A 10,262-nucleotide genomic window follows, 5' to 3' on the forward strand; every position below is an offset into this window, starting at 1 on the left:
TAACAACCATGTTCCTCTATATTCAAAAGAACATAGCTGAGATGAGAACTATGTACTCTTATCTGTATTAATTTCCAGTATTTAAAAAAACCTAACTTCTATGGAAACAGAAATCAGAAAACTGAGTGATATGAGGGAGGAAAATGACAAAGTGGGCAGGAGGGAACTTTCTGAGATTATGGAAATTTCTTTTTATCTTTATAATGATGGTAGTTTAAAAAGTATATACATTTATCAAAACCTGTCCAAGTATACTCTTAAGACCCATGGATTTCATTGTATGTAAATTCTACCTTAATCAAAAAATTTAAAACACACAAACTGATATGCCCTTGAAGACTCTCACCAACACGATTCATTTTCCAGAGATATCCCTCCAGATCTTCTTCTCCATCCAAAACCAAGTCCATCCAGGCCCTCCAAAAGTTCTCCTTCCCAGGGAAAGTCACAGTGCTGGTTTTTACAGTGTTCTTTCCTCTCTTAAGTGTTAAATGTGCTTCACATCTATCTCCCCAAATAGAGGGCAAGTCTCTTGAAGGCAGGAATTACACCTGGTTCTTTCTTTTATACCCACATGCACAAATGATAACATTAAGAACATAGAGGGCAGAATCGAGTAGCGGCGACGCAAGGCGGAGAAGTTTCCGATGAAATCAAGGACCAAAGAGGGAAAGTGACCTCAAAGTCACAGAATAATTTGTTAGAGCTAGACAAGAATCCAAGCCTGCAACTGCAGAGACCAGAGATCTTTCAGCTATACTCTTGGGAAGTACAGCTTAAGATCTTGAAATTATCCTGTAAAGGGAAAATGCCTAAAGTCAAAAGAAGCCGGAAAGCACCCCCAGATGGCTGGGAGTTGATTGAGCCAACACTAGATGAATTAGATCAAAAGATGAGAGAAGCTGAAACAGAACCTCATGAGTGAAAGAGGAAAGTGGAATCTCTGTGGCCCATCTTCAGGATCCACCACCAGAAAACCCGCTATATCTTTGACCTCTTTTACAAGCGGAAAGCCATCAGCAGAGAACTCTATGAATATTGTATTAAAGAAGGCTATGCAGACAAAAACCTGATCGCAAAATAGAAAAAGCAAGGATATGAGAACTTGTGCTGCCTGCGGTGCATTCAGACACGGGACACCAACTTTGGGACGAACTGTGTCTGCCGTGTACCCAAAAGCAAGCTGGAAGTGGGTCACATCATCGAGTGCACACACTGTGGCTGCCGTGGCTGCTCTGGCTGAGGCTGGCGCTCTCCACCCTGGACTCTGGACTTCGCGGGTTCCTGCTTGTAGCGCCACCCGCTTCCTGGGAGCTGCGAGCAGTGCTCCAGGCCTGAGTTGGAGCATGGTCTCTACAGGGAAGACTTCGCTGTCCATCAGCTGTGATTTTTAAAAATAAAACCTTTAATCCTCAAAAAAAAAAAAAAAGAACATAGAGGGCATATGATTTAATTCTTTTCAGCACTGGTGATAGTCATCTCCTGGGCAAGGTACTATGCTAGGTGTTGTGGGAAATTCTCAGATGAGTGAGACACAGATTTGGCCCTCAAGGCACAAAGTCCAATGAACAAGATAAGCACGCAAACAAGTCATCGTGATCCAAGAAAAGCTGAGAAAATGAGAAAAGTATCCCATGAGAATTGAAGATATAAAACCAATTCCAATTACAGAAATCTGGACACTTCTGGAAAAAAAAAAAAGTTTGATTTCAATTAAGGCCTTAAAGCATAAATAATATATTTTCATTTATTTATTTTATTATGAAACAAGGTCTCTCTCTGGCACCCAGGCTGGAGTGCAATGGCACAATCACAGCTCACTGCAGCCTCAAAACTCCCAACATGGAGCAATCCTCCCACCTCAGCCTCCCAAGTAGCTGGGACTATAGGCATCCACCACCACACTCAGATTTTTTTTTTTTTTTTTTTTTTTTTTTTGGAAAGACAGGGTCTCACTGTTGCCCAGGCTGATTTCAAACTCTGGGTTCAAGCAATGTTCCCTTCTCAGCCTGACAAAGTGTGGGGATTACAGGTACAAGCCATTGTGCCTAACCTATTTTCTGTTTATTAAGTGCTTATTACATGCCAGGCATGGTGCTAAGTACTTAGACACAGCATGACAATTGATCCTGATAAAAATCCTATGAGATCCGTCCTGTTGTTTTCCCATATAATGAAATGGGGATGATGAACTTGGATTGTAGAAGTTATACCACAAGGCCACATGGCTTGTATGCGTCAAGAGAATTCACACCCAAAGACATCTGACTCTGAAACCCAAGCTCTTAGCCACTACCCTACTTTATATTAATAGGGAGAATGAGAAGAGGACTGAGGCATTTCAGGCAGAGATGAGGCAAGTTACAGAGGAGACAGAAGACAGTGCATGGAGCATCTGCATTACATAATTTGTTTAAAAGTGTGGGATAATAGCCAGGTACAGTGGCTCATGTCCGTAATCCCGGCACTTTGGGAGGCCAAGGTGGGTGGATCACTTGAGGTCAGGAGTTCGAGACCAGCCTGGCCAACGTGGTGAAACATCGTCTCTACTAAAAATACAAAAATTAGCTGGGTATGGTGGCACACACCTGTAATACCAGCTAGTTGGGAGACTGAGGCAGGAGAATCACTTGAACCCGAGAGGTGGGGGTTGCGATAAGCTGAGATTACACCACTGCACTCCAGCCTAGGCAACAGAGCAAGACTCCATCTCAAAAAAAAAAAGAAAAAGAAAGTTAGGGATAGAAGTGCAAGAGCAGATTATGGAAGACCTTAAGGACCAGGCTAACACTTTTGGATTTTTAATTTTTTCCTCCATACCATAAGAATACCCTTGCTAAAAGCTCTTCTCCAGTAGATTTCATAAGTAGTAAGTCAAGAAATAATTTTCTACGAAATGCTTAAATAGCTGTAGTTAGGAAACTTAAAATAATGCAGTTATGTATTGTCTGTGAGAGAGCTTTGACTTTACTTTTCATCATATTATGGCTTGTTACATCTACACAAATATGGCCTCATGAGAGGCCTCCACTCTGAATTTACTGTGGGAGGTCCATGTCACTGAGTTTTGTAATAAAAAAAAAATAGCTGTCATATCATCTATGTGCCATCAAGACAGGTTTAGATAAATGAGAGAAACTCATCATTTAGAAAACAAGAGTTTTCAATTCAGTGGATATCCTCAGAATAATTTATTTTCTCTCATTCTCAGCTCCCCTGAATTCAGCTCTAACTCCTACCCCATACAAAGACATAAGAAAGCTTTACCAAAAGAAACTACCCATTCATTGGAGTAATGCCACAATGATAGAACATTACCATAGTTTTTTCTCCATCACAGGTTTACAATTGAGTTCAGCTATGATAGAGAGACATAAGTTATTCTCAAATTCAATCAGAAAGAAAATATTAGAGTGCTTATCAAAACTACAACAATAATTGATCAACTAAAGCCCAATAAAAACTAATCATCTGTACATTATATACAATGTGAAGTTGAAGGGTATGCCTTATTGCATGCTTTAGACCAATCTAATCCCCTTCTCTATTTAGAAACCAATTTACAAAAATAATTTTATATATTTTTTGAATTCAAAGCTTCGGGTACTATTGTTGACTGAAGCCCTTGAAATGTGCACTGATTACAGTGCCAATGTAATGTACATTAGCAGAGAGCTCAAGTATTATACAATAACCTTAAATCAGAGAGAGTTGTAAGGGGCTAATAATGAAGATGAATGCTGAAAGTACCAGCCTTTTATTCTGAACTCAAGAAATGCATTAGAAAAAAAGTTTTAAGAATAGGTCATAGAAAACATAAATGCAAAGTAGAAGAAAGGAAAAGAGGAAAAAAAACTCTACTGGGCTGGGAAGGAGAAATGGAGAGAGTGAGTGGGAGAGGGTGTACCTAAAAGGATATGTATAATTCAGAGAACAGAGATTGAAGAGACTCCAGGACGAAAGTACCATTCATTTAGATACAGTGGCAATGGTTTCAATAATAACCAAGAAGATGCCGCCTGCACTCTGTAGGAAGCAGCATTTGAATTTAAGAGCACATTTATTTGAAAATCTTTAATATTGCATTTCTATACCATGCTCTAAGAGGGCAACCCATTCTTTCTACCAGCTAATTTCCAACGACCCATAATAACTTACATGAATCTTATGATTTAGCATTTTTAAATAAAACAGAGACATTTAAAAATAGAATATAAAATCATTTAGAAAGAAAAATAAGGGTTAAAAACAAAAGAATGCATGGGGAAATATATTAGTCCATAAATTCTATGTCTTGGGGTCTTAGACAAATGCTGGAGGTAGACTGCAAATCTGGTCTGGGCTTTCTAGCTTCTAAAACACAGGAAAAAAAAACACAAGTTGGTTATAGCAATGGTTCTTGAACTTTTTGGCCTCAGGACATATTTACATTTTTTAAACTTATTGAGGGCCTCAAAGAGCTGTTTGTGTAAATTATATCTACTGACATTTATCTTATTAGCAATCAAAACTGAGAAAGTTTTAAAATATTTATCAATTGATCTTAAAATAGCAATAAACCTTTTGCATGTTAATATAAATAACACATTTTATGGAATTTCACCCCGCCAAAAAAATTAGAAGATTGTCATTGTTTCACATTTTTGCAAATCTTGGTACTATCTGGCTAAACAGAAAATAACTGTATTCTTGTGTCTGCTTCTGCATTCAGCATGTTGTGATACCATCCAGCAGCTTCCAGAAAACTCTACCATACACTCATAAGATAACAGGAGTGCAAAAGTTGAATAGCTCTTATATTATTAGGAACATAGATTTCACCTCCAAGACTCCTGAACTGGTCTCAGGAACCCCCCATGGATCCCTGAAAGACACTCTGAGAAACACAAAGGTTACAGGAATCATAGATTTTGTAAGACAAAAACAAATAAGAGATGTACAATCTTTCAAGGAATGAGATCTGAAACAAAAAAAGAAAAACATATTCCCATCAGTCCCTATAAAGAGAGGGTCATGTAATGTAGTGTAGTCCATCCTCAACACTACTCTAATAACGAACGCAGTTCTAAGTGGTATATGATCAGATATGCAGAAAGGAGGTGTACATACATTCCCCTATTTCCCATAATTTATAGCTCTGGATAAGATGCGAGTTAATGAAATCAATACTTCCTGTAATTGATGTCAAGCACATTTTGTAATTATGTTTTGTGGCCTGTGACTTTTATGAGCTTGCTCTATAAAACAATTAACAACTCCATAAAAATAATACTTTTGACATTGTTATTTTCATTTACAGACTGTTGCTAGATCCATGTTGGGGATAAAGAGATATGATACCACAAAACTTTATCATTGGTTTTCAATACAGGAAAAAATTTTTCCTATCCCCAATGATTCTATTTTAATATGCTTTTTAATTAAAAATCCTTAATAGGCAAAATTGCATAGTAGTTAAGAGAATAACTTTGGAGGCAGATGCACCTGGGTGTTAATCCCGATTCTGTCTCTTACTGGTTTTGTAAACATGAACACTTTATTTGACCTTTTTGAGCCTTATTGTCCTCCTATGGAAAACGGGAGTTGTAATAGCAGCCACCTATTAGGCCATTGTGAGAAATGACAGGTAATACAGATAAAACCATTAGCACTGTTCTTGGCATATAAAAAGCACTGAGAATGTCAGCTCTCACTAACTGCAAGTATTACACACCTACCTCCCTGGCACCTTTTCCTCCCAGAATCACTTGTTTGGTCACCCTCTAGGGTCAAGGGCACACAAGGGACCCAAAAGGAAGGTGAAAAGTGATAGAGGAATGGAGCCCAAGAGAAGGGAAGGCCAGAGGAGGTACAGAGAGAGAGCCAGGGACTTGAGACTGCAGCCAGATCAGTGGGGAACTGGAACAGAAATCAAGCAGATCATGAGGATTTCAACACCTGAACATTTCCCATCCTTCAGTAGGTTAGGTAATAAACAACAGCTAACATCGAGGTTCTGTGCCTGTACTTCTATTTCTTTTGCGTCTCTGTCATCATTAGTGAATGCTATTAATGGACTGCTTGTGCCTAGCGATTACTACGTTGCCTACTGGTCATGCTGGTCAACTCCCAACAACCCCCAGTAACTACTTTAAGCTGTTATTGATAAAATTAATTCCCCTTTTTGGTGACTGGTTTAGAAATCAGCATATGAACCAAATCTGGCTTAGGGCACATGAGACAAAATTGGCTTTGGGAGAAGAGAGAGCAACAGATGAATTACTGTTCAATAGTCACCACCCTTCTCTTCCCACTGTGAGTGTAGTTTACTTCACCGCACTTGTGTTTGGTCTGACCATGTAACTTGTTTTGGCCAATGGGATGTTAGGAGATAGAAGGTGAAGGGGTCACAGGACTTAATATGACTTGCTCTTGCCCTCTACTGATACACCATCAAAAGAGATGTCTATAGTAATTGCTGCCTAAGAGCCCATGCCCTAGAACAAACACATGTGAAGCAGACTTGAACCCAACCTGCAGTCTGTAGATATTCCCAGAAGACACTGAAGACTGAGGCACAGCTTCTTAGCCTACAACAGCCAAAGCCAGTCAACCCAGACCTATGAGCTTGAGAATATATGCTTTTTCTGTAAGGCGCAAATTCGAGGATATTTTATAACTCAGCATTATTGTGCAATAGCTAACTAGTATTTTTCATTGGGCAAAGTGTCTGGGAAATATTTTTTTAATTGCTAAATAAGACACACTGGAAAAGAATTCTGGATGTGACATCTAGCCCTACTGCAGCCATTTTGCAACCATGAGGAAATCAGACTGACAGAGAGGAGACCCTAGCCACAGTGTCATTAATAACATTGAGCCACCGATTATGGAAGGTCTGTTGCTTGCCTTCCTTCTGTTGTGAAGATTTTGTTAAATGTTCTTAATTTTTATGCCTTCAAGATAATTTTCTATTTATTGCAGAACTCTGATGTTTCTATTTTGTTTAAAAAGAAAAACACAGTTACACAATGCCAAGATCGTGTAAATATACACTGCTGAAGCCACTATCTAATTCCTTATTATTTTATGGCCCTCCAGAAGGTTGCCTTGGAACCTACTGATGTCAATAATCCTAACTCCTGATATTCTTTTCCTATAAGGCAATTTGATGTGATTTAGCTGTGTCCCACCCAAATCTCATCTTGAATTGTAGTTCCTATAATTCTCATATGTTATGGAAAGGACTTGGCGGGAAGTAATTGAATCATAGGGGTGGTTTCCCCCATACTGTTCTCATGGTAGTAAATACATCTCACGAGATCTGATGATTTTATAAGAGGTTTCCTCTTTTGCTTGGCTCTCATTCTCCCTTGCCTGCCACCATGTAAGACATGCCTTTCACCTTCCACCATGATTGTGAGGCCTCCCAAGCCATATGGAACTGTGAGTGCATTAACCCTCTTTTTCTTTATAACTTACCCAGTCTCTGGTATGTCTTTGTCAGCAGCATGAAAATGGACTGATACATAATTATAATTTTGACACAAATAAGAAAATTCTACAATAGTCAAATTCATAAAATCAAAGTGTAAAACTGTGGTTGCCAGGAGCTATGGGGGAGAAGAAAATGAGTTTCTAATCAAAGGGCATAAATTTGTAGTTATGCAACATGAATAAGTTCTAGAGATCTGCTGTACAACATTGCCCCTATATATATATATGGTTAGTAATACTGTATTATATACTTAAAAATTTCTTAACAGGGTAGCTCTCAAGTTCAGTGCTCTTACCACAATAAAATAAAATTGTTTTTAAAAAGAAGGTTCTGAGATGTGTGAACATGCATGTCTGAGAGGCCAGGCTACTTTACATAGCAAGATTCTCCTCAGTGCAGTGGTCACTTGGAACCAGAGCATTTGAGGACTTTGTGGGGAAATGGAATGGTTATGACCTGAAGCTGTATACCACAGTTCCCTCATTTGTTAAATGAAGTTCCTTTTCACTGGGGTCCCTATCAGCTGTAAAACCACTGTAACTCCATAAAATAAGCTTATCATGAGATTCTTGCCCCACATGTGCCCTAAGACCTCGGCATAACGCTCAGCAACCTCAGATATTATTAAATCAGGCCTTGTGGGCCACTAGGCACCCAAGATCTCAGCCCCGTTCTTCTTGCACTAGACCAGTTTGTCTGAACTTCTGTGCAACTCCCCACTGGCTCTGGCCATCTCATTCATCTTCCTGTTTCCATGTTCTCTGTAACCCCTCTTCACACTAAGCCCTGCTTTTCCATTTACAGTCCTCAAATTTCTTCCTCTTCTAGGGTTGCTATGCTATGTCATCAGGGATCAAGTCTGTTTGCATTTTTTCCCACTCCACCCTCCTTCTGGAAATCCTTTGTCCACATCTATTTAAAGGCAGCACCTGGCCACCATCACTCCAGTTAATGTCTCACATGAAAACAATGGTCTGCGGAGACAGTTGTTTTATTCTGGTGCCTGCCCCCAAGCCTTGGAATTTGAGGTGGAGAGGGAGAACAGCCCTCTCTCCTTCCCATGTTCTTTGTCATCTGAGCCTAGTGGAGACACTGTCATCTATATATAATGACTGAAGAAAATCAATTGCATGATAGTTTTTCAAAAGCCCCTATCAAATTTATGAAATCAACATTCAATTCTCCACCTTACAATAACATAGGAGATACATTCATTAAACCAAGAAAATTTGGGAAATGAAGTTGTAAGATTGTAGCAAACTATCATGGAGAAGCACCTGCCACTTGAAGAAGAAATTGATTCTGCTGTCAGGTTTGGTCTGGAGAAGGGAAAGAAAGATCCCTAGATGTCTTACTGACTGTTTGGCTCCCATCAGAACACCTCAAATATTATAATCCAGTAACTCAGAGGTTAAGACATTCATGGTACCCCCTCTCACTTATATTCTTTGACCCTGACACTGCTTTGGTGCTTCTAGGTAGAATGCAATGGAATGCAGACCAGAATAACATCAGGAGATCCCACATTAGCAGACAAGGACTGCACTGGTAGACTGGAGCACCATGAGGTTAAGCAACTCCTCTCATCTTTAGATAGCAATTAGTGCTGATGGCTTTCCAAATCTAGGCATGCTCCCTTTGTGGGGAGGCCTATGTACCTAATTCCTTCTGTCAAGGTCTCCTGGGTACCTAGAACTCTTTTACCAGTAACACACACATGTGCACGCACACACACATATCTCCAGTGAATCAAAAGGATCCATAATTATCAGATTAGGACCTATCTCATTTAAGGAGTTTCCCAGCCCTTTCTCAATGTTTGTGAACCTATTTCTAATTCTTCCTTGCCTTTCAATAAACTGCCTTTGGTTAATAATTCTGGCTTTACCAATCCAGCAAATGTTTACCAAACACCCACTGTGGATTAGGTGCCATGCTAGTTATTAGAATCTTCACTAGCTCTTGCAGTTAGCTACTGCCACATTTGCACAGTTGCCTCCTTTATCCTGCCCAGGTCAAAAGCAAATTCCTAAATACACAGAGTCTCTGACACTTTCCTGGAGCCCATTATTTGATCACTGAAAGCACTATGCAGAAAATTAAACTGAGCTGTTAAACTGCATTTCTGTATCTGGTCATTCACTTCCTAGAACCTGCTTTTTTCTCAGAGACACTACTGACAACCAGAAGAAATGAAAACGTTATCTGTGCCCACAGTTAGTTTACTTCCTGGAACTTCAGAGTGACTAGAAATCCATTTGTCATCAAGAATGGGAGACTCTCAGTCTCCCATCAATCAGTAATTAGCTATTCCACAGATATATTAAACTTTGGCAGATTTCCCACAGAGCAGCCACAGTTATCTCTGTAAATTGTAAACAAGATCATGATCCTGGTCTTTCTCTTAGAAGAAAACCTATATTTATTACTTGGAATTATAAGACCTTTACTCTCTATAATAAAAGCACCTTTCCCATTTGGTCTCTTCCACATCTCTATTACATAATTTTCTACCATTCATTACTATCTGAAATTACTTTAATTGTCCTCCCCTACTAGAATGAATAAGATCTTTGAGGGCAATGGATCTGTCTGTCTCATGGTACCTATCATGGTGTCTATCTCATGGTACTGTCTTCAGTACCTAGTAGAGCACCTGGCTGGCAGTAGGCACAGAACAAGTATTGTTAAATGAATTACTTTATTAATAAAGGAATAGTGCCTGGCTCTCCTTCATCATGTTTTATAAACATTCTTGGGGTGGGGGGGTGGGGGGGGCAGCAGC

At 39.4% G+C, this 10,262-nt stretch overlaps 1 pseudogene; it reads left to right on the top strand.

The window, feature by feature from the left end:
- The first annotated feature begins 616 nt into the window (after positions 1-616).
- LOC105725241 (protein BUD31 homolog) lies at positions 617-1,267 on the top strand (annotated as a pseudogene).
- Positions 1,268-10,262: the final 8,995 nt, after the last annotated feature.

Source organism: Aotus nancymaae, unplaced genomic scaffold, assembly GCF_030222135.1.
Source record: "Aotus nancymaae isolate 86718 unplaced genomic scaffold, 86718_ANA_hifiasm-v0.15.2.pri h1tg000041l, whole genome shotgun sequence".
Classification (NCBI taxonomy): Eukaryota; Metazoa; Chordata; class Mammalia; order Primates; family Aotidae; genus Aotus; species Aotus nancymaae.